We start from the raw sequence: 19,375 nt of genomic DNA, 5'->3' as shown, positions 1-19,375 counted from the left end.
GCCAACACCGCCAGACCCCAACCTCTTTAGCAAATTGTTGCCCGAAGAAAACTGACCGAAGTCGGGCCTCGGAAAGGATGGAGAGATCGATGCCAATCGCTTTCCCCGGCAGTTCCCCCACCACGCGCTGGAGATGACGGGGCGGGGGAGAAGCAGAGGGGCCCGTCACATGAATGTTGTTCCCTCTCTAGGAAGGGAGGAAGAGAGGGAGGGAGGGGAGGGAGGGAGGAAAGGAAGGAGGGGAAGGGAGAAGGGAGGGGGCACGAGGGAAGGGTGTGATCAGAGTAGATTTTCCCTCGCCTCCCTCGGTCCGAGGCCCAAATATACACAAGCGAGCCTCCTCGCCTCCCCTCCCCCCTAGGCTCCCAGCACCACCATTTTGCTCTCTTCCTTCCCCTCGCCGCGATGCCGCGCTCTTCCCCCATCCCGCCCGCGGCCGCCCGGCCTGCCTCCCCCCCACTACGGCTCGCACCCCACCCCACCTCCAGTTCGGGCTCTCCCCGGCTTAAGAGCCTGCCGGAGCAAAGGCACCTAAATCTAACGCTACATCGAGAACCAGAGCCTCCATCTTGCGCTGCTCCGCGTTCTCCATTTTGGGCCACCCATTGGGGCGGGGGGGGGGGGTCTCCGTAGAGGCCCCGAGGGAGAGCGGGGCGAGGGAAGGAAGAGAAAACCTTCAGCGAGGGTAGTCGAAAAGAAGAGTCCTGCGGTAGAAAGCCACTCTAGGAGTAGGAGGTAGGGAGGAGAGGGAGGGGGTTGGAAGTTCCTTGGTAGTGTTGAGGGAGCGACTTGGGGAAAGAGGGGAGAAAGAAGGGCCGGGGGTTACGCGGGGACGAGGAGGCTTCTCCCCGGCTTCACTTGGCCGCCCGCTCCACAGCGGACCCCGCTGGGGGTGAAGGAATAAGAGAAGAAATTAAACGGCAAGAGTGCCCAGTGTCTTTCCCTCCCAACTCCTCTCTCGCGCCCTATTTCAACCACACGCGCCTCACGGTGGGCCCCGCGCCCTCCGGGTGCCCCTCCAAACTTCTAGAAGCTTCGCCTCCGCCATTTTATAACTTACCTCCCCCCTCAGCGTACACAGAGGCAGCAACGAGACTGTTCGCCTCCCCCACTCCTCCTTCCTGCTTTCTCAGGCCGGGGGCTTCTTCACCCCTGGGCTGGTACAAGATATTTTTCCCTTCCTCTTCTTTTACACCCTTGAATTCTACTCAGGGACGGAAGCTCCCGCGGTTCTAGAGCGGTGGGGGGTTTTGAAAGTGGCGGTCGGATCCGGCGGGTTTTTTTTTTTTTTTTTTTTTTCTCTCTCTCTCTCTTTTTTTTTTTTTTTTTTTTGGTGGCGCTTCGGGATTGTTTGGGGTGTTCGCTCTTCGGCGACTTGGAGGCGAATGGAACGCGCAGGCGCCATCTGTCGGCCGCGAACCCGCGCCCGGCTCCCGTTGGGAGGGAGCGTCATCTAGCGGCAGAGAGTGGCCACTGCAACGCCTGGCCCCCTGCCCTCCCACCCAGCGTCCTCCTCCCAATCACCAGCCAATCGGGGTCGACTGCCTCCCGGGTTCAGCGTCTCCGACGCCGCCTTTCAGCGAGGCGCCCGTAGGGGCGCGCCGCCGAGTGGGGTAAACAAGGTGCCGTGCCCGCGCCTGACTTACTCATTCGTTGAGCAGCGCTTCCGCCGCGCAGCCGGTCGCGCCGCGTTTCCTCTTTCTTTATTGGGGGGTCGAGGGGAGGGCGGGAGGAATGTCCGGAGGAGCTCCCGCGCTGTGGGAAATCGGAAACTGGGCTCGCCGGGAACTGGTGCCCCGGCCCCCTCCTCCCCACGCTGTGCCGCCCGAGGTGGCAGCCCAGTCGGGCGTCAGCCTTCGAGGTCCCCTGCTGTGACACGCCCCAGCGAGGGGGCCTTCGGCCCTAGATCCCGGCCCCTCGCTTCCCCGCGCCCCCTACTCCTTCCCCCCGAAAGAAGTAAACTCGTGCAACTCGGGCACCTGATCCGAAGTGATTTAAGGGGGATTGTTTTTTTGAGTTTTTGTTTTGTTTTGCTCGCTTTGGGCTTCGGGTGTGGAGAGAAAACGAGCGGATTCTCCACCGGGAAGACCTGGCACTGGAGGGGGAAAAAAACACTATTCTTTTTCTTTAGACCACTATTACCGTCTCGCAGAAAACGTGCTCGGTCTGTCTCCAGGGTCTGAGAGACTTAGGGAACTGGGCTACTAGGTTAGGCCCCGCGCTCCACCAATTTATTCTGCACTCCCGGGGAGGAGGGGAGGCCCGGGACGGAGCGGCGGGGAGGGAAATCGAAATGCGGGCAGAAGGAGTCGGGGAGCACCTCCCTGGTCTTCCCCGCCTCCCCCGCTCATCCACCGTCTTCCTGGAAGCGTGGGCGGAGGCGGCCTCGCGACTTAGTTAAGAATTTTGGGTTCCTTCTTATCTTGCCTCCTCGCCCTTCCCTCAAGATGTTTGAAATGCGAAGAGATCCCCTTATCGCTCCTCCGACCCAGTTAACTCGAAGGCTCTATCACCCTGTTGTATTTGTTTTTTGTCTCGCATCCAGCGTCCGGGACCTCCGACCGCCGCGAGCTCTCTGGGTAGGAGGGGGAGTCAGCTCCGGGAGGGCCTGTCCCGGTCGTAGCGCCGCTTCAGGTCGGGGAGACGTGACCGATCACTGTGTTTCTCGGGCTGTTACAGATTCACACAATAGTGTTAAGAAGAGCTCTTTGTTTCTGCTGCTGCTTTTTTTTTTTTAATGTTTCATTAAGCTAGTCCTATAATATTAAATTAGATTTCAAACAGAAGGAAAAAATGTATTTAATAACAAGACACATTTTCCAAAGGAGAAATAATGCAAGCCCCGTGTAAATGGTGGGGGAATTCACCGGATAGAGCTTCTAAAGCATTTCCTAATGCAAACTGATGGTTATTTTCAGTCCTTCAATTACATCCCTGTCACGCCTGTCTTAGTTTCTCTCCTATCCTGTGTGGTCATTGGGTTTTGTTGGGTTTTTTTTTTCCCTGCAACTTCAAAAAAAGAGTTATGGTATATTTAATCGACTGGACAATAAAAGTTAAACATCTAAATATTGGTAACAATAAAACCTGAAACATTTTTACTTACCTCTAGAACTTTGTGGAGTGGAATACTATTCAAAATAAATTTCCATTTCTTTTATAGACCATCTTTGATGGAATGCTATACAGTTTTTAATAGATTAAAGTTAAAGAAGGATGCAGCTAGAACATTAAATAGGGAGTTGTGGAAAATTTACAGTTATATAAGTTAATGCAAAATTCCACTCAAAGTAATAGAAAAAATGGGCTCTGTACCAAATCATTTTACATTAATTTAGTTCACTTGTGCCAATTTAGTATCAATTGATATTAAATTATTTCCTGCTTTAGTATTAGCTGTAAATTACTGATTTTCTGCTCCAAACATCACATTTATAGTACACGGTACAAATAGTTTTTCATTTATTTTATAAATTTACATCCTCAGCTGATTGTCTATGTAGCAATTGAGACTTCTTTAAACAATTTTATACTTTGAACAAAATTGAAAAGTTCCTCTGTTTAGTAAACTTACTTTCATTTTGTAAAAAAAATACCACTGAGGAAGATTAATAACTAACTGGTGTAACATCAGAAATAAATTTTATAGCAGATATACACCAATATTCAAGAATGTTTCACCGTAGCCCCTCTTTTTTCTAGAGTTTGTTCAGAAAATATATTTATTAAGCCTTCAATATATGCAAATCACAGTGCTGCGGGCCCCAGTCCTATCCTGAGAAGTGGAGTTTATTTCCTAGGGTACTGAAAGACGGCGGAGTACACCCTTAGAATCTGAAGACAAAGTGAGAAACTGTCATCATGTGAAATATGTAACTGATGCAAAATAAGCTTTTAATCTTCATTATTTGTAGCATGTCCTTCATGAGATAATATTGTAATGGCAGAAGCATTTGGTGCCTGATAAATACTGAAAAAGTAAAATTTAATGGTTAGAATATTTGATACTGTGTGAGGAGGAAAACACTATGTGATGCAAAAATATTTTGGTCTTTAGTAATGCATACCCCGCTGTGTAGCAGAGATGATCCTCCCATCTTATCACGGGTCTGAATAAAGCATACCACAATTCTTTTGTTCTGACTCCATGTAAATAGAGCAAGCTTCTGATTATAATTAGGTTTTCCAAATAGTCTCCTACTTTACACAGCATACATATATGTGACCTAAAGTCCAAAAGTTTAAAGATGAATAAGCTTGCATTCACAGGAATTTTAAATTATGTATTAATATACCATAAACAAGGCAAAAGACAAACTATAAGTTGTGAAGAAATATTTGCTACATGAATGAAAAAGGCTAATTTCCTTAATATACAAAGAACTCTCACAAATCAATAAGATAAACATATTCCAGTAGAAAACTGAACAAAGGATATAAACAGTCAACTTATTGGACAATAAATGCAGAAATGGCTAATAAATAATAAAACAGATAATACAGTGCTCAACTTCATTTACCACTAAAGACATAAAAATTCAATACCACTTGTACAAGATTGGCATAGATTTTAAATTCTGATAATACTCAATGTTGGTGAAGAACTAAGAATTCTCATATACCATTGGTGGGAGTGTAAATTGTTAAAAAAAAAAAAACTCATAACATGTAAAATTGACCTAGAATTTCCATTCCTAGGAATCTATCATACAGATATGCTCATGCAAGTTACAGAAAGATACACGTAGATTTTTATTATAGTTTTGTAATAAAGAGAAACTGACGATGATAGAAATGGTGTCATTAGGGAACTGATTGAGTAAATTATCATACATCCCTACAATGGGGTTCTATGCCCACCTTTAAAGCAATTAAGTATGTATTTATCTACTGATACACAAATATGCCTAGGATAAGTTAAATGAAAAAAAATCAGGTTGCAAATAGCTTTTATAGTGTGGTCCCATTTGTGAATGTGTATTTATAAATAAATATATGTGCTTGTATAGGCATAAAACATTCTCAAAGAACATACAGGAAACCTAACAACAGTTACCTCTCAGGAAATAGGTGGTATAGGATTCCAAGGCTTGTAATTTAACTTTTCACTTTATACATAGTTATCTTACTTTTTTTTTTAAACTGAGCATATATTACTTACATAATTTTTAAGGTCTTATACTGGTTACTCCAGAAAACAGTTTGGCACTTTCTTATAAGGTTAAACACACACTTACCCTATGACCCAGCGATCTTACTCCTGACCATTTATCCCAGAGAAATGAAAACTTTGTTTACACAAAAACCTATACATAAATGTTTATGGAAAATTTACATTTAATAGCAAAACCAGGAATTAACCCAAATGTCCATAAACTGGTAAATGGTAAACAAACTATGGTACATTTATATCATAGAATACTACTCAGGAATGAAAAGGAGCTACTGATACACACAACAACTTGGATGGACCTCAAAGGTATTATGCTTAGAGGAAAAAGAGAGTCACACACTATGGTGAATAGTGATGGAGAACAGATTAGTGGTATCCAAGGGTTGTGAAGTTGCTCAGTCGTGTCCGACTCTTTGCGACCCCATGGACTGTAGCCTACCAGGCTCCTCTGTCCATGGAATTTTCCAGGCAAGAATACTGGAGTGGGTTGCCATTTCCTTTAGGGAAAAGGGTAAGGAGTGACTTAAGGAGTAATGGGAGAGAGTTTCTTTGTAGTAATTGAACAGTTGTGTATCCCGAGTGCAGTGATGTTAACTTAAATTTACACGTGGTAAAATTTTATAGAACTGCACACAGATATGCATACAACTGTATAAAGAACTGGTGAATTCTGAATAACGTCTGTACTTGAGTTAATAGTGTTATGTCAATGTGGATTTCCTGGTTTTGACAACAGACTATGGTTATGTAAGCTGTTATCATTGGGAAAAGCTGTGTGAAGTGTACATGGAATTCTCTGTATTATTTTTGCCACTTCTTGTAAGCTCTAAACTGTTTCAAAATAAAACCTTGCACTAAAAAATTTAATGCTGATAATAAAAGAAAAAATCACTGGTTAGTAGAAAGGTGATTACTCTGTTATAAGTTAATAGATTCAATTTCTCATTTACTGATCAACTTTTTGTGAACTGGGGTATAACTATTTAATTTCTGAAGTCCTTATCTTCAATATTGTATGAACTTGTATGATTAAGGGCCTGATACTTTGATACTCAGAGAAGACCATGGACTGTGGCATCAACAGGAACTAGACATACCAATAAGGCTTATCTAAAATATAAGGCTTATTATATAATAGCTGGTAACTACTAAGATATCTCAAATATCATCTTAATGAATTTGCTGATTTTTTCCTTACTTTGAATAACATACAATATTTCCAGTATCAGTTAATGGAACTGAAGCTATGTAACTGTATACAAAAGATCAATCTCTCACATCCAACCTCTCCTGCTTCTCCTCTGAGCTGTGATAATCCTATGTCCAATCTGTTTTGCATCCAACCCAGTCCTGGTTAGAACACTACCTTACTTCCTTGGGCTTCCCTTGTGGCTCAGCTGGTAAAGAATCCACCTGCAATGTGGGTGGGAAGATCCCTGGGTTGGGAAGATCCCCTGGAGAAAGGAAAGGCTACCCACTCCAGTATTCTGGCCTAGAGAATTCTAGGGTGGCAAAGAGTCGGACATGCCTGAGCGACTTTCACTTACTTCCTTACTTTTATGCTTACTTTCTTGCTCTGTTGTACTCTAACTCATTCACTTATATACTTTCTTATTGGAGGTCTCCCCAGTGGCTCAGTTGATAAAAAGTCTGCCTGCAATCCCTGGGTCAGGGAGTTTCCCTGGAGAAGGAAATGGCATCCCACTCCAGTATTCTTGCCTGGAGAATTCCATGGACAGAGGAACCTGGTGGACATGGGGTCACAAAGACTCGGAAACGACTGCATGACTAACACACACTCTTATTGGCTCAGCTGGCCTACAGTGTTCCTCTAACACTAATATGTTTAAGATTAACTGGGGAATCTTGCTAAAATGCAAATCCTGATTCAGTGAGCCTGAGGCTAGGGTGGAACCTCAGATTCTACTTTTCTCACAAACTCCCAATTCAAGCCTAGCCCACAGGTGTCTAAAGTCCACACTTTGAGTGTGAGAGCCTGAGGAACAAAGTACAAACTCGTTAGGGTAATTTAGTGCCTTCCAGTAGAGATAAGAAAGACTTCTTAAGTGAACAATGCAAAGAAATAGAAGAAAACAATAGAATGGGAAAGACTAAAGATCTCTTCAAGAAAATTAGAGATACCAAGGGAACATTTCGTGCAAAGATGGGCACAGTAAAGGATGGAAACAGCAAGGACCTGACAGATTAAGAAAATCTGGCAAGAATACATAAAAAAACAGTACAAAAAAGGTATTAATGACCCACATAACTACAATGCTGTGATCATTCCCCTAGAGCCAGACATTCTGGAGTGCGAAGTCAAGTGGGCCTTAGGAAGCCTCACTACGAAGGAAGCTAGTGTGGAGGTGGTGGAATTCCAAAAGAGCTATTTCAAATCCTAAAAGATGATGCTGCTCAGGTGCTGCACTCAGTATGCCAGCAAATTGGGAAGACTCAGCAGTGGCTGCAGGACTGGAAAACATCAGTTTTCATTCCAATTCGAAAGAAGGGCAATGCCAAAGAGTGTTAAACTACTGTACAATTGCTCTCCTTTCACATGGTAGCAAGATAATGCTCGAAATCCTTCAAGCTAGGCTTCAACAGTACATGAACTGAGAACTTCCAGATATACAACCTAGATTTAGAAGCGGCAGAGGAACCAGAGATCAAATTGCCAACATCCATTAGATCATAGAAAAAGCAAGAGAATTTCAGGAAAACATCTACTTCTGCTTCATTGACTACACTAAAGCTGTTGATTGTGTGAATCACAACAAACTGTGGAAAATTCTTAAAGAGGTGGGCATACCAGACCACCTTACCTGCTTCCTGAACAACCTGTATGTAGATCAAGAAGCAACAGTTAGAACCGGACATGGAACACATGACTGGTTCCAAATTGGGAAAGGAGTACATCAAGGCTGTATAGTGTCACCCTGCTTATTTAACTAATATGCAGAATATAGCATGTGAAATGCTAGACTTGATGAAGCACAAGCTGGAATCAATATTGCCAGGAGAAATATGAATAACCTCAGATATGCAGCAGCAGCAGATATGCAGATGAAATCACCCTAATGACAGAAAGTAAAGAGGAACTAAAGAGCCTTTTGATGAAGGCAAAAGAGGAGAGTGAAAAGCCTGGCTTAAAACTCAACATTCAAAAAACTAAAATCATGGCATCTGGTCCCATCACTTCATGGCAAAGTAGGTAGGGAAAAAAATGGAAATGGTGACAGACTTTATTTTCTTGGGCTTCACAATCACTGTGGATGGTGACTTCAGCCATGAAATTAAAAGATGCTTGCTCCTTGGAAGAAAAGCTATGACAAACCTCGACAGTGTATTAAAAAGCAGAGACATCACTTTGCCAACAAAGGTCCGTATAGCTAAAGAAAGTGAAGTCGCTCAGTCATGTCCGACTCTTGGCAACCCCATGGACTGTAGCCTGCCAGGCTCCTCCATCCATGGGATTTTCCAGGCAAGAATACTCGAGTGGGTTACCATTTCCTTCTCCAGGGGATCTTCCCGACCCAGGGATCAAACCTGGGTCTCCCGCACTGCAGACAGGTTCTATACCATCTGGGTATAGTCAAAGGTATGGCTTTTGTCAGTACTCATGTATGGATGTGAGAGTTGGACCATAAAGAAGGCTGAGCGTGAAAGAATTGATGCTTTCGAACTTTGGTACTGGAGGAGACTCTTAAGAGTCCCTTGGACAACAAGGAGATCAATCCTAAAGGAAATCCTAAAGGAAATCAACCCTAAATATTCACTGGAAGGACGGATGCTGAAGCTGAAGTTCCAATATGTTGGCCACCTGATGCAAAGAGCCAACTCTTTGGAAAAGACCCTGATGCTGGGAAAGATTGAGGGCAGGAGAAGGGGACAACAGAGGATGAGATGGTTGGATGGCATCATCGACTCAATGGACATGAGGTTGAGCAAACTCTGGGAGATAGTGAAGGATAGAGAAGCCCAGTGTGCTGCAGTCCATGGGATTGCAAAGAGTCGGACATGACTGAGCAATTGAACAACAAAGTGCTTTCCACAGTATTATCCAAATCTCATCATGCATAACTATGAACTTTGCTGGGGCAGTGTCTATATAAGTCACTGTTTTAACCCCAGCACTTAGTAGGGAGCCTGGAATGAGATAAAGTGAAAGTGAAGTCACTCAGTCATGTCCAACTCTTTGCAACCCTATGGACTATAGCCACCACCCCCACCCACCCCCACCAGGCTCCTCTGTCCATGGGATTCTCCAGGCAAGAGTGCTGCAGTGGGTTGCCATGCCCTCCTCCAGGGGATCTTCCCAACCCAGGGATCGAACCCAGGTCTCCCACATTGCAGGCGAATTATTTATTGACTGAGCCACCAGGGAAGCCCAGATCATACGGTAGTTCTATTTTTAAGTTTTTGAGGAACCTTCATATCATATACCATAGATTCTAAGCAAACAAAATTATTTCCCATTTTCCTAGTGCTGTCCCACCTAAACCTTTTCTCACACTATTTTCTCTCCTTTCCCAAGATTTGCCTCATTCAATTCTCTTCATGTTTTTCTTCTCTTTCTTTTGCAGTGTTCATGATCTTAGTTTCGAGAGCAGGGATTGAACCCAGGCCCACAGCAGTGAAATTGCCAAGTCTTAACCACTGTACCACTAGGGAATTCCCTCTCTTCATCTTTAAATGCCCAGTTTAAATGAGAAAAATCTCCATAAAACCTCCCCTGATGTCCCAATGTGGAAATGATCTCTCTCATTTTGTAAGGCTCCTCCCTACCAGATTTTGAATGCCTTCTAAATAATAGTGATAGTATTCATGTTTTGTTCACATTTGCTATAATCACTATGCCTGGCACAAATGTTAGCATATAGTAGATCAAAGTTTATTAAACTGAAATGGGAGAATAAAGAATTATCTAGATCAACACTATGTATTAGAACTTTTTGCGATAATGGCAGTTTCATAATCTGTGCGGTCCAGTATGATAGCCACAAATAGCTACTGAGCACATGAAACGTGGCTAGTACATCTGAGGAACTGAATTTTTTATTTTATTTAATTAAAATGTCATTGCCCACTTGTGGCTAGTGGCTTCCTACTGGACCATGAGCTATCTAGGTAATTCTAGTTGGAATTGTTCTTCATTCAACAGTGTTTACTGAGTACCTCCTATGTGCCAGACACAAAATAGGCTAGGAGCTGATGATATAAACATGAATAATTCATGGTCCTTGACCTCAAAGAGCTTGCAACCTATTACGAAAAGATAGGATCAAATAAATCAATCAAGTGTTATAGGTGCTATTATAGAAGATTGACAAAGTAGAATGTGTGTACAAAGGTGAATGTGGGCAGGAGTCAGAAGAGGGTTTGTAAACAAGGTAAGATTAGTATTCATCAGGCAAACAAAAGATTAAGAGCTTTGTCCACAGAGGAGGGTGAACAAAGGCATGGAAGTCAAACCAGAGAGACCCTCTCCTCCTGGAACTAGAAGTAGTTACTTTGATTTACACCTAGGAATTGGAAGACCAAGAGCTCTAGTAAGGACTTCCCAAGTGGCTCAATTGGTAAAGAATCCACCTGCCAGTGTAGGAGATGCCAGATAGGCCGGTTTGTTCCCTGGGTGAGGAAGATCCCCTGAAGTAGGAAATCACAACCCACTCCAGTATGCTTGCCTGAAGAATCCCATGGACAGCAGAGCCTGCGGGCTACAGTCCATGGGCTCTCAAAGTTGGACATGAGTGAGCAGGCACTCAACCCAACAAACTCTATTAAAAGGAGAGCTGGAGAAGTTTGTGCTGGAGTCCTAGGCAGGAGCCTGATCCCAGAGGATCCTTGGAATGCCTTGCTAAGGAAGAAGCCTGGTATCCTATAGGCAGTGGGAAGTCATGGAAGACATGTGCTCATTTTATATTAGAGAAAGTTGTCTCTGGGAGACAGATTGGAAAGGGTTAGACAATCTGAGAGATGATGAGGTATGTGGGATCTTAGTGGCACTGGAAACATAGTCCAGGTTTAGACAGGGTATATATGCTTTTTATTAATAGCTTGAAATAAGATGATGATTACAGTGAACATCTTTGTTTTGTCTCTATTTGATAATCCATTCAATTTTCCTCTGTTTCTTTTCTTTCTTTCTTTTTCTTTTTGCATACAGAGACACAGCCTTCACTGAATGGCCAGATCTCCATGGAAGCAAAATTGAAACTTGGTATGACTATTTGGACATTTCAAGGAAAGAAAGTACCTTCTGCTTAAATCATTTGAGAAATAGTAGCCAAAATAACTCATTCACATCAGTAGCTAATTCTTCCATCACTTAATGCTGGCACTGATCCTAGTTATTTGTATTAAGTAGCTCACCACGTCATAGGATTTGTTTACATAGACAGATGACAGGTTTGCCTTAGTGTTAAGTGCCAACATTTAATAAACAACAACAACAAAAGACTTTTCCTGACACAGGCAGACCTATCTACTCAAACTTCTGGATTACTTTAAAGGTGCTATTGTGAGGCAGGAGTTTTCAGTACCTTCAGGAGACATTTATCATTTCAAACCCAAACACATTTAATGGTTACGTTAGTCCTCATTTTGTTTGTTGCCATTGTAGAACTGTTGCTGGGTACTCATTCTGATAGAAATAACAGTAGTTTTTGAAAGCAGAAGCATTGTTGTTAGCAGAACAACACACGCATATAAACACCCCAAATAAACATTTTTAGCTATTTCCTTATAGTGCTGAAAGTTATTTGGTTAAATTTAGCATTGCCCAGAACCTCCAATAAGATTGTCTGTGATTGGCATGCATGCAAATTTATAAAGCCAAGGTTATATTAATAACTAAATGAAAAGACCCTGATGCTGGGAAAGATTGAAGGCGGGAGGAGAAGGGGACGACAGAGGATGAGATGGTTGGATGGCATCACCTACTCAATGGACATGAGTTTGGGTAAACTGCGGGAGTTGGTGATGGACAGGGAGGCCTGGCGTGCTGCAGTCCATGGGGTTGCAAAGAGTCGGACATGACTGAGTGACTGAACTGAACTGAACAAAAAGGGACATTAACATTAATAACAACAAAGATGATGGTAAACCATAATGGAAAAGAATATTTTAAAAAGAATATATATATATATATGTATGACTGAATCACTGCTGTATAGAAATAATTAACACAACATTGCAGATCAACTGTACTTCAATAAAAAATTAATTAAATTAAGAACAAATCTAAAAAAACCAACAAAGATGACCCTTTGAATTTAAGTACACTGTTTCTTATTAGTAACTACCAACATTCAGTAAAATTTAAACTCTAGAACCACTGTCAGCATTTGATGTCTATCATTGGTAGCAAGTTTACTGTTACATGCTGATAAGACGTCTAATGTTAGACTCTAGAAATTAGTGCTAGAACTGCTTGTGGAAAGATTAAGAGGTGTGAAGAAAGAATGAAGGCAGATTTGCAAAGTGAAAGAGGGCTACAGATAGAAACTTCTGAGAAAATACATTTTATCCTCCAAATATAGACAATACTGCATTAGATATTAGACCAAACTTTTTTTTTCAAAAGCTATAGAGGGCATTTTTGAGACAATTCGCAACATTTGAATACAGTGTAGTAGTGTATATAATAATTTTGTATCAGTGTTAATTTCCTGATTTTGATCATTGTGTTATAGTTACTCAAGTGAATGTCTTTATTCTTAACAGATACCCTGGAGTATTTAAGGGTAAAGGGGGCATTACATCAGCAATTTATACTCAAATGGTTCAGAAAGAAAGGTAAATGTATTCTTTATATACACATTATATATTGTGATAGTGTGCTGAAACCTGCAAGCACCGGCTCACAGGAGCTGATGGTATACTCCAGTTAGTGACCTCACACTGGGGGCTTGAAATCAGCCATGGTGAGAGCATTTGTGTGTGTTAGTCGCTCAGTCATGTCCGATTCTTTGAGACCCCATGGACTGCAGCCCACCAGGCTCCTCTGTCCATGAGATTTTCCAGGCAAGGATACTGGAGTGGGTTGCCATTTCCTTCTCCAGGCGATCTTCCCAACCCAGGGATGGAACCCAGGTCTCCTGCACTGCAGGCAGATCCTTTACCGACTGAGCTACAAGGGAAGCCGGTGAGAGCATTTACACCATGAAAATCAGCAAATGCTATGCTATGCCTAGTCACTCAGTCGTGTTCGACTCTTTGCGACCCATGGACTTCTCACCAGGGAAGCCTCAAATGCTATAGATCAGGGCTGTTTTTTCCCCCTGAAGAGCCAGTCATCAAAACATATTAGCCATGGATCAAAGTCAAAAATAATGTCTAGATTCATGCAGTTTTTTTGTTATTATAATTGATGGGTTGTCCTATTTTTCCTTTGACCTGAGTTGATATATTCAAAAAGATCTAGTGCTGCTAAATACTCAATAATAAATAATATTCTCAATATGTCATCCTCTAATCACCTGAAAATATCTTTCAAACTTATCTTGCCAAAAAAAGTAGGTAAATATATATATTATCTTAGTTTTGTAGTTACTTATTGTACACTGTAAACTAAAAGCAATCACGTATCTAACAGTAGGAATCAATTTTTTGCTGTTTAGTTGCTAAGTCACGTCCAGCTCTTTTGTGACCTCACGGACTATAGCCCGCCAGGCTCCTCTGTCCATGGGGTTTCCCAGGCAAGAATACTGGAGTGGGTTGCCATTTCCTTCTCCAGGTGATCTTCCCCACCCAGGGATCAAACCTGTGTCTCTTGTGTCTCCTGCATTGACAGGTAGATTCTTTACCACTGAGCCACCTGAGAAGCCCAGGAATCAATTTAGTTATGCCCAAACACTGCTTGCCTCCCAAGCATCTGTCTTCTTCCTGGGACTTTGTGAAGCTTCATGTTCTCCATAAGGTCTCTCTTGAATACCACAGTCCTCATCGGTCCCTTCTTTACAGTTCATAGAATTGTGCAAAAGATGCATAGAAGAGCATCCAGACTAATGCCCTCATTTTTCAAAGGAGAAACTGAAGACCAAGAGATTAGCATTCCCAGTATAACAGAATATCCGGTGACAGAGTGAGGAGCAGCAGCCTCCTCTCATGCCAAAACCCTGAGCTATTTCTCTACACCATTAGAGCATACACTCGCCAGGCAAGACTTAAATATTAGATCATAATCTTCTGCTTCCTGACCAAATGTAGTATGTTTACTGCCTCAGAGAGTAGGAACATCTATCTAGCACAGTAGATCCTTGATAAATAAAATTTGGTACTCAATAAGCACTCGATATATCCATTAGTTTGGAATGCCTTTCATATACTCTTTTTTTATTTCAAAGATGCCTTTTGATTTATTTACAAAGCCATAAAACCTGACATTTGTTATCTTAGTGCTATAAATGAAGAGCTGGCCATCAACAATGAAAGTAGATGACTTGTTTCCCAGTGGGTGGGACATCCAAATGTCTAGGTGCCAAATTATAAAATGAGATCAGCCTTGGAGTCTTTACTGAGGTTTTATTCTTTCAGATTTAAATATGGTTTATAGAACACTTTGAGAATCAATTTAAAGTCACTTTGCAGGGCAAAACAGTATAGCCATTTAGATATTCTTGAAGGAGAAGTGTATTAATTAGTAGCACAAGAAAATGCAAAAACTAATGGCTATCAGAAGTTGTTTGTCCCTATTTTTAAAAAATACTTTCTTACAATTTTCAGAAAGACAAAATGATAAAATTTGAATATTTTTTCAAAAGGACTACCAGATGTAACTTAATGAGGTTAGTAGTCTAAGATCCCAATCATCAGAGACTTTTAACTGGGGTATTTATTCCTTTATGAGTTGTTGAAACATTTTTAAGGTTTACAGCCTACCATTCAGTAAGTTAAGACCAATAAAACACCCACTTGACCAATTCAGTCATATCCCAAGAAGAAATAACAAAACAGTCAGAGTTTGAAAAGATATTCATTAGCTGCAACTGTTGTGATATAGACCTCAAGACCTGTGAAGTACATTGATCAGATTTTTTTTTTTAGATTTTTTTATACATAGTTAAAAAATGACATGCTGTTTGATCTGAAATCAGGTTTTAGCCTTCAGTTTGTAGATAGCACTATGTTAAAAATAAAAGGCAATCAAAAATTAATGAGGCCAGTATTTGCTGTTTTGATATCATTATTTCAGCCAAATTGTGATCCAATGCTGAAGATAGCTGCAAATGTTTAGAAAGTCATAAGCACTATTGATTTTGAAGACACTGGAATGGATAAGATACATAGTTCCTTTGCCTGTGAAAAAGAAATCAGAGCCATGTATCTTTCTAAATATAGTTAATTTTATTTTATTTATTTTTATTTATTTATTTTTTTAAATTTTTGTTTATTTATTTATTTTTTTGTCATACATTGATATGAATCAGCCATAGATTTACACGTATTCCCCATCCCGATCCCCCCTCCCACATCCCTCTCCACCCGATTCCTCTCGGTCTTAAATGTAGTTAATTTTAAAATGGAGGAATCTAGAGAAATTCTCTCATATACGTACACAAGAAGAAATGTACAAGAATGTTCTTTGCAGTGCCTTTTATAATGGAACAACCTAAAGGTCTATCACAGAAGAGTATACATATTGCAGTATATTCATTATGATGAAATACTATGCAGTGGTGAAAATGAACTAATGCTACATATATCAACATGGGTAAATCTCAAAAATGTTATAGTAAAAAAAAGCAAGGTACAGAATAATAACTAACACATCATGCTTAGCTTATTATGTTCTAAGTGCTTTGTATATATCAACTCTTTTAATCTTTAAAACAACCTTATTATGAATAGATATTATTATGAATATCCATTTTATAGATACAAAAATGAGGCACAGAAAGATTAAGTAATTTTTTGAAGGTCACACAGCTGGCACCATATACAGCAGATATTCTAGTCCACCTTTGGCTCCAAAGTTTGTGCTCTTATTCACTGCACTACTATTGATTATATGATACCATTTTATAAAACTTAAAATATGCAAAGTAATGTTCTATGCAGTTTATGGATAGACACATATGTGATAAAAATGTGAAAGCATGCATGGAAATGAAAGCCATCATACATGAATTTGGCTCCTTCTGAGAAAGGGAGACAGGGGAAATGAATAGAAACAGAAAACTTCAGCTATATCCATGAAGTCTTATTTCTAGAAAAAAAAAAGATATTTAGTAAATACAGGAAACATATAAGATTTGACAATCCTGGGCTGTGAGTACAATGGAGCTTATCATATTATTCTCTATGAAGCTTATAATTTTATTCTCTCTATATACCTTTATTTGTAAAACATTTCACAATTTTTAAAACAGAAGTTTTTAAACAGAAATGAAAAGGTATATTATGAAGCTGGAGTATGTGTCTTGGATCTCCAGTGTAATAAACAATCTTGATTGTAATTTTAAATATTTACACAAATAATGTGAAATAAAGATTCTGTGAAATTCAGAAGCCCTTTTTCATTTCAGTTGAAATGCACTTGGATATTTAATAAAAGCTCAGGAATGCAATCTTTAAAAGATTAGTTTTTACAAATAAAAGTAATGAAAACTTCACAACAAAATACTGTTTGCATAGATTCATATAAGCACAACATATACAACCTCTTGAGAGACCATGTCCAAATTCAAACCGGAAATCCACATAACCATTTTGGAATGCAATACCATTGTTTATACATTTAAATTATGTTGTTTAAAGAAAGTTATACTTAATGAAGGAAAAGGAAGAATGCTGAAAACAGCTTTCAGAAGTATCCTGGTAAAAGATCAGGTTTGAAAAGGTGCATAATTCTATTTGAATAATAGGACATTTTATTTGTGTAACAACTAATCCCACAGTTTAATTTAAAGGTCAAGTCATTGATTTGGCTCGAGGCAGAGAAGAGAGACAGTTCTGTCTCCCTGTTTATACACATTCAAGTAGTTCCACGAGACCTCCTAAGATCTAAGATGAGGTAGCTATTTCTTAATTTGGTGGAAAGAAGATTTCTGTGTTTGTTAACAACAGAAAGAAACACCTTTATTCCTATTTTCCGCTTTTTAGTAAAACAGAAAATCCCTCAGATTTCACGTCAATATATCGTCCCCTAGAAACACAGACAAGAAGGTCAAGAGAGCGGATATTTTATAAATATTGGTGTAGTCTTTTCCCCTTTGTAAATTTTTTCTGCCTTCCTCTTATTTACATATTTCAAAGCACACTCTTCCTGTCCAGAGAAGTCATCCCCGTCCTTTAACCTGGGAGTGAGAGGAATTTTCCACCGCGATTGCTGTTGTCTAGCTACTGTGCCCATGAATTAAGTTTCTGAAGCACTGTTTGTCAATGATTCCCAAAGCAGTATTCACTCTACACCCTGGGGGTCAGACAACTTTTGACACATCCTCAAAACTTAAAAGTAACATGAGTTTAATTATCATGTGTATGAGACATTTGTTGCCTCCTCTCTCTTCCTTTATGTGTGTGAGCTCACCCCTTTGGTGTGGAAGATCTGAGAAAAGAAAGTGAGAAGGAAAAATCAAGAAATGGTAATACCTTCAATTTCTAACAAAGAGCTCCAAATACTATTATTTTATAATGTTGCATCTGTCTTTGCAAGTGCGAACTGTGGGGAGGCGGGTTGGGGAGCTAAAGGGAATGACTGTGCCCATCATTTAACCTTTCAGTTTCATTATCTGTTAACTAGGAATAATAATACAGGCTTGACATACTTTGGTTCTTTGAAGATAAAGTTAATAATAAACACAATACATGAGTCTATTCTCCTTTTAAAAAATCAGAACATTAAAAAAAAAAAATCAGAACATTAAAAAGATAAAGGTAAGGACTTCCCTAGTGGCTTAATGGTAAAGAATCCACCTACCAATGCAGGAGACACGGGTTCGATCCCTGGTCTGTGAAGATCCCACCTGCCTTGGAGCAGTTAAGCCCCATGCTCCGCAACTACTGAGCCTGAACTCTAGAGCCCGAAAGCTGCAACTACAGAGCCCACTCACCACAACTACTGAAGCCCACGCTCCCTAGAGCCCAGGGTCCACAACAAGAGAAGCCCTCACACCACAACTAAAGAGTAGGCCCTGCCCCCTGCAACTCGAGAAAGCCCATGCAGCAATGAAGACCCACTGCCAAAAATAAATAAATTTATAAATAAAATTATTTCTTTTAAAAGATAAAGGTAAAATGCTTGCATTAGTTAGTGTTCTCCAGAGAAACAGAACCGACAGAGTCCATATCTGAATCTATATATATTTGCATGTGTGGAGAAAGAAAGATTGATTATAAGCAATTGACTCAAACACAGTTAAAGAGGTTGAGAAACCCAAGATCTGCCGTGGGAAAGCTGGCCAACCGTCTGGTTCCAATCCGAGAGCAAATAGGCTTGGAGACCCAAGAAGAACTGATGTTTCAGTTTGAGCAGCTCAAACAATGAGGCAGGAGGGAGGGTCTGCCTTTTTATTCTATTCAGGACTTCAACTGATTTGGTGAAGACCACCCACATTAAAGAAGGCAATCTGCTTGGCTCAGTTTAACTGATTCAAATGTTAATCTCATATCAAAACATCCTCACAGACACACCCAGAATAATCTTAGACAAGTTACTGGGAACCCCATGGCCTTGTTAAATTGACACATAAAATTGATTGTCTCAGTCCCCTTGGCCACCTCCCCAACTTGTTCTCTTCCCCTCTTCTCATAGATAACTATTTTTGAGTTTGAAGCTCATTCTTCCAGATAAATCTTTTAAATACTTTTTTACCTTAATAGGTAGGAAAAAATATGTAGTATTGTATTGTAGTATTTGACATAAATGGTACCAGATTGTACATATCCTTTTGTGACTTGTGGTTTTCGTTCACATATGTTTTTGAGATTTGTCCTTGTTGATACATGCTGGTTCATGATTTTGACATCTGGATAGTGTTCAATTGAACGAATAAACTATGTTTCATTGAGTCATTCTTCTATTGATGTACATTGAGGTTGTTCCTGATTTGTCACTATTAACAGTTTTATAGTAAACATCTTTGTGTACACGTGGGTGTATTTCTCTGCCTAGAAGAGTAATGCATGTAATTCTCTTGATGGGAGAACACTTGACTAGTGTAATGAAAACTGATTGTAAAGTTTTAAGCTAGTTTTTTT

At 40.5% G+C, this 19,375-nt stretch overlaps 1 protein-coding gene across 7 annotated transcripts in view; it reads right to left on the bottom strand.

Moving 5' to 3' along the window:
* The window catches only part of STAG2 (stromal antigen 2), a 129,357-nt gene extending 127,980 nt beyond the window's left edge, over positions 1 to 1,377 (bottom strand). Inside the window, exons 1-2 of one of the 7 annotated variants that reach the window (XM_043895185.1) lie at positions 483 to 497; positions 57 to 187 (exon numbers count right to left, since the gene is read on the bottom strand). The gene's annotated coding sequence lies outside the window, so the exon portion shown is untranslated. Of the gene's footprint in view, positions 1 to 56; positions 314 to 482; positions 620 to 1,060 lie in introns of those variants that run through there. The other 6 variants (XM_043895182.1, XM_043895188.1, XM_043895184.1 and 3 more) reach the window with 6 other exon arrangements.
* Positions 1,378 to 19,375: the final 17,998 nt, after the last annotated feature.

The sequence above is a fragment of the Cervus elaphus genome, chromosome X (genome assembly GCF_910594005.1).
Source record: "Cervus elaphus chromosome X, mCerEla1.1, whole genome shotgun sequence".
In the NCBI taxonomy this organism is placed as follows: Eukaryota; Metazoa; Chordata; class Mammalia; order Artiodactyla; family Cervidae; genus Cervus; species Cervus elaphus.
This window is presented reverse-complemented; position numbering and strand designations above follow the sequence as displayed.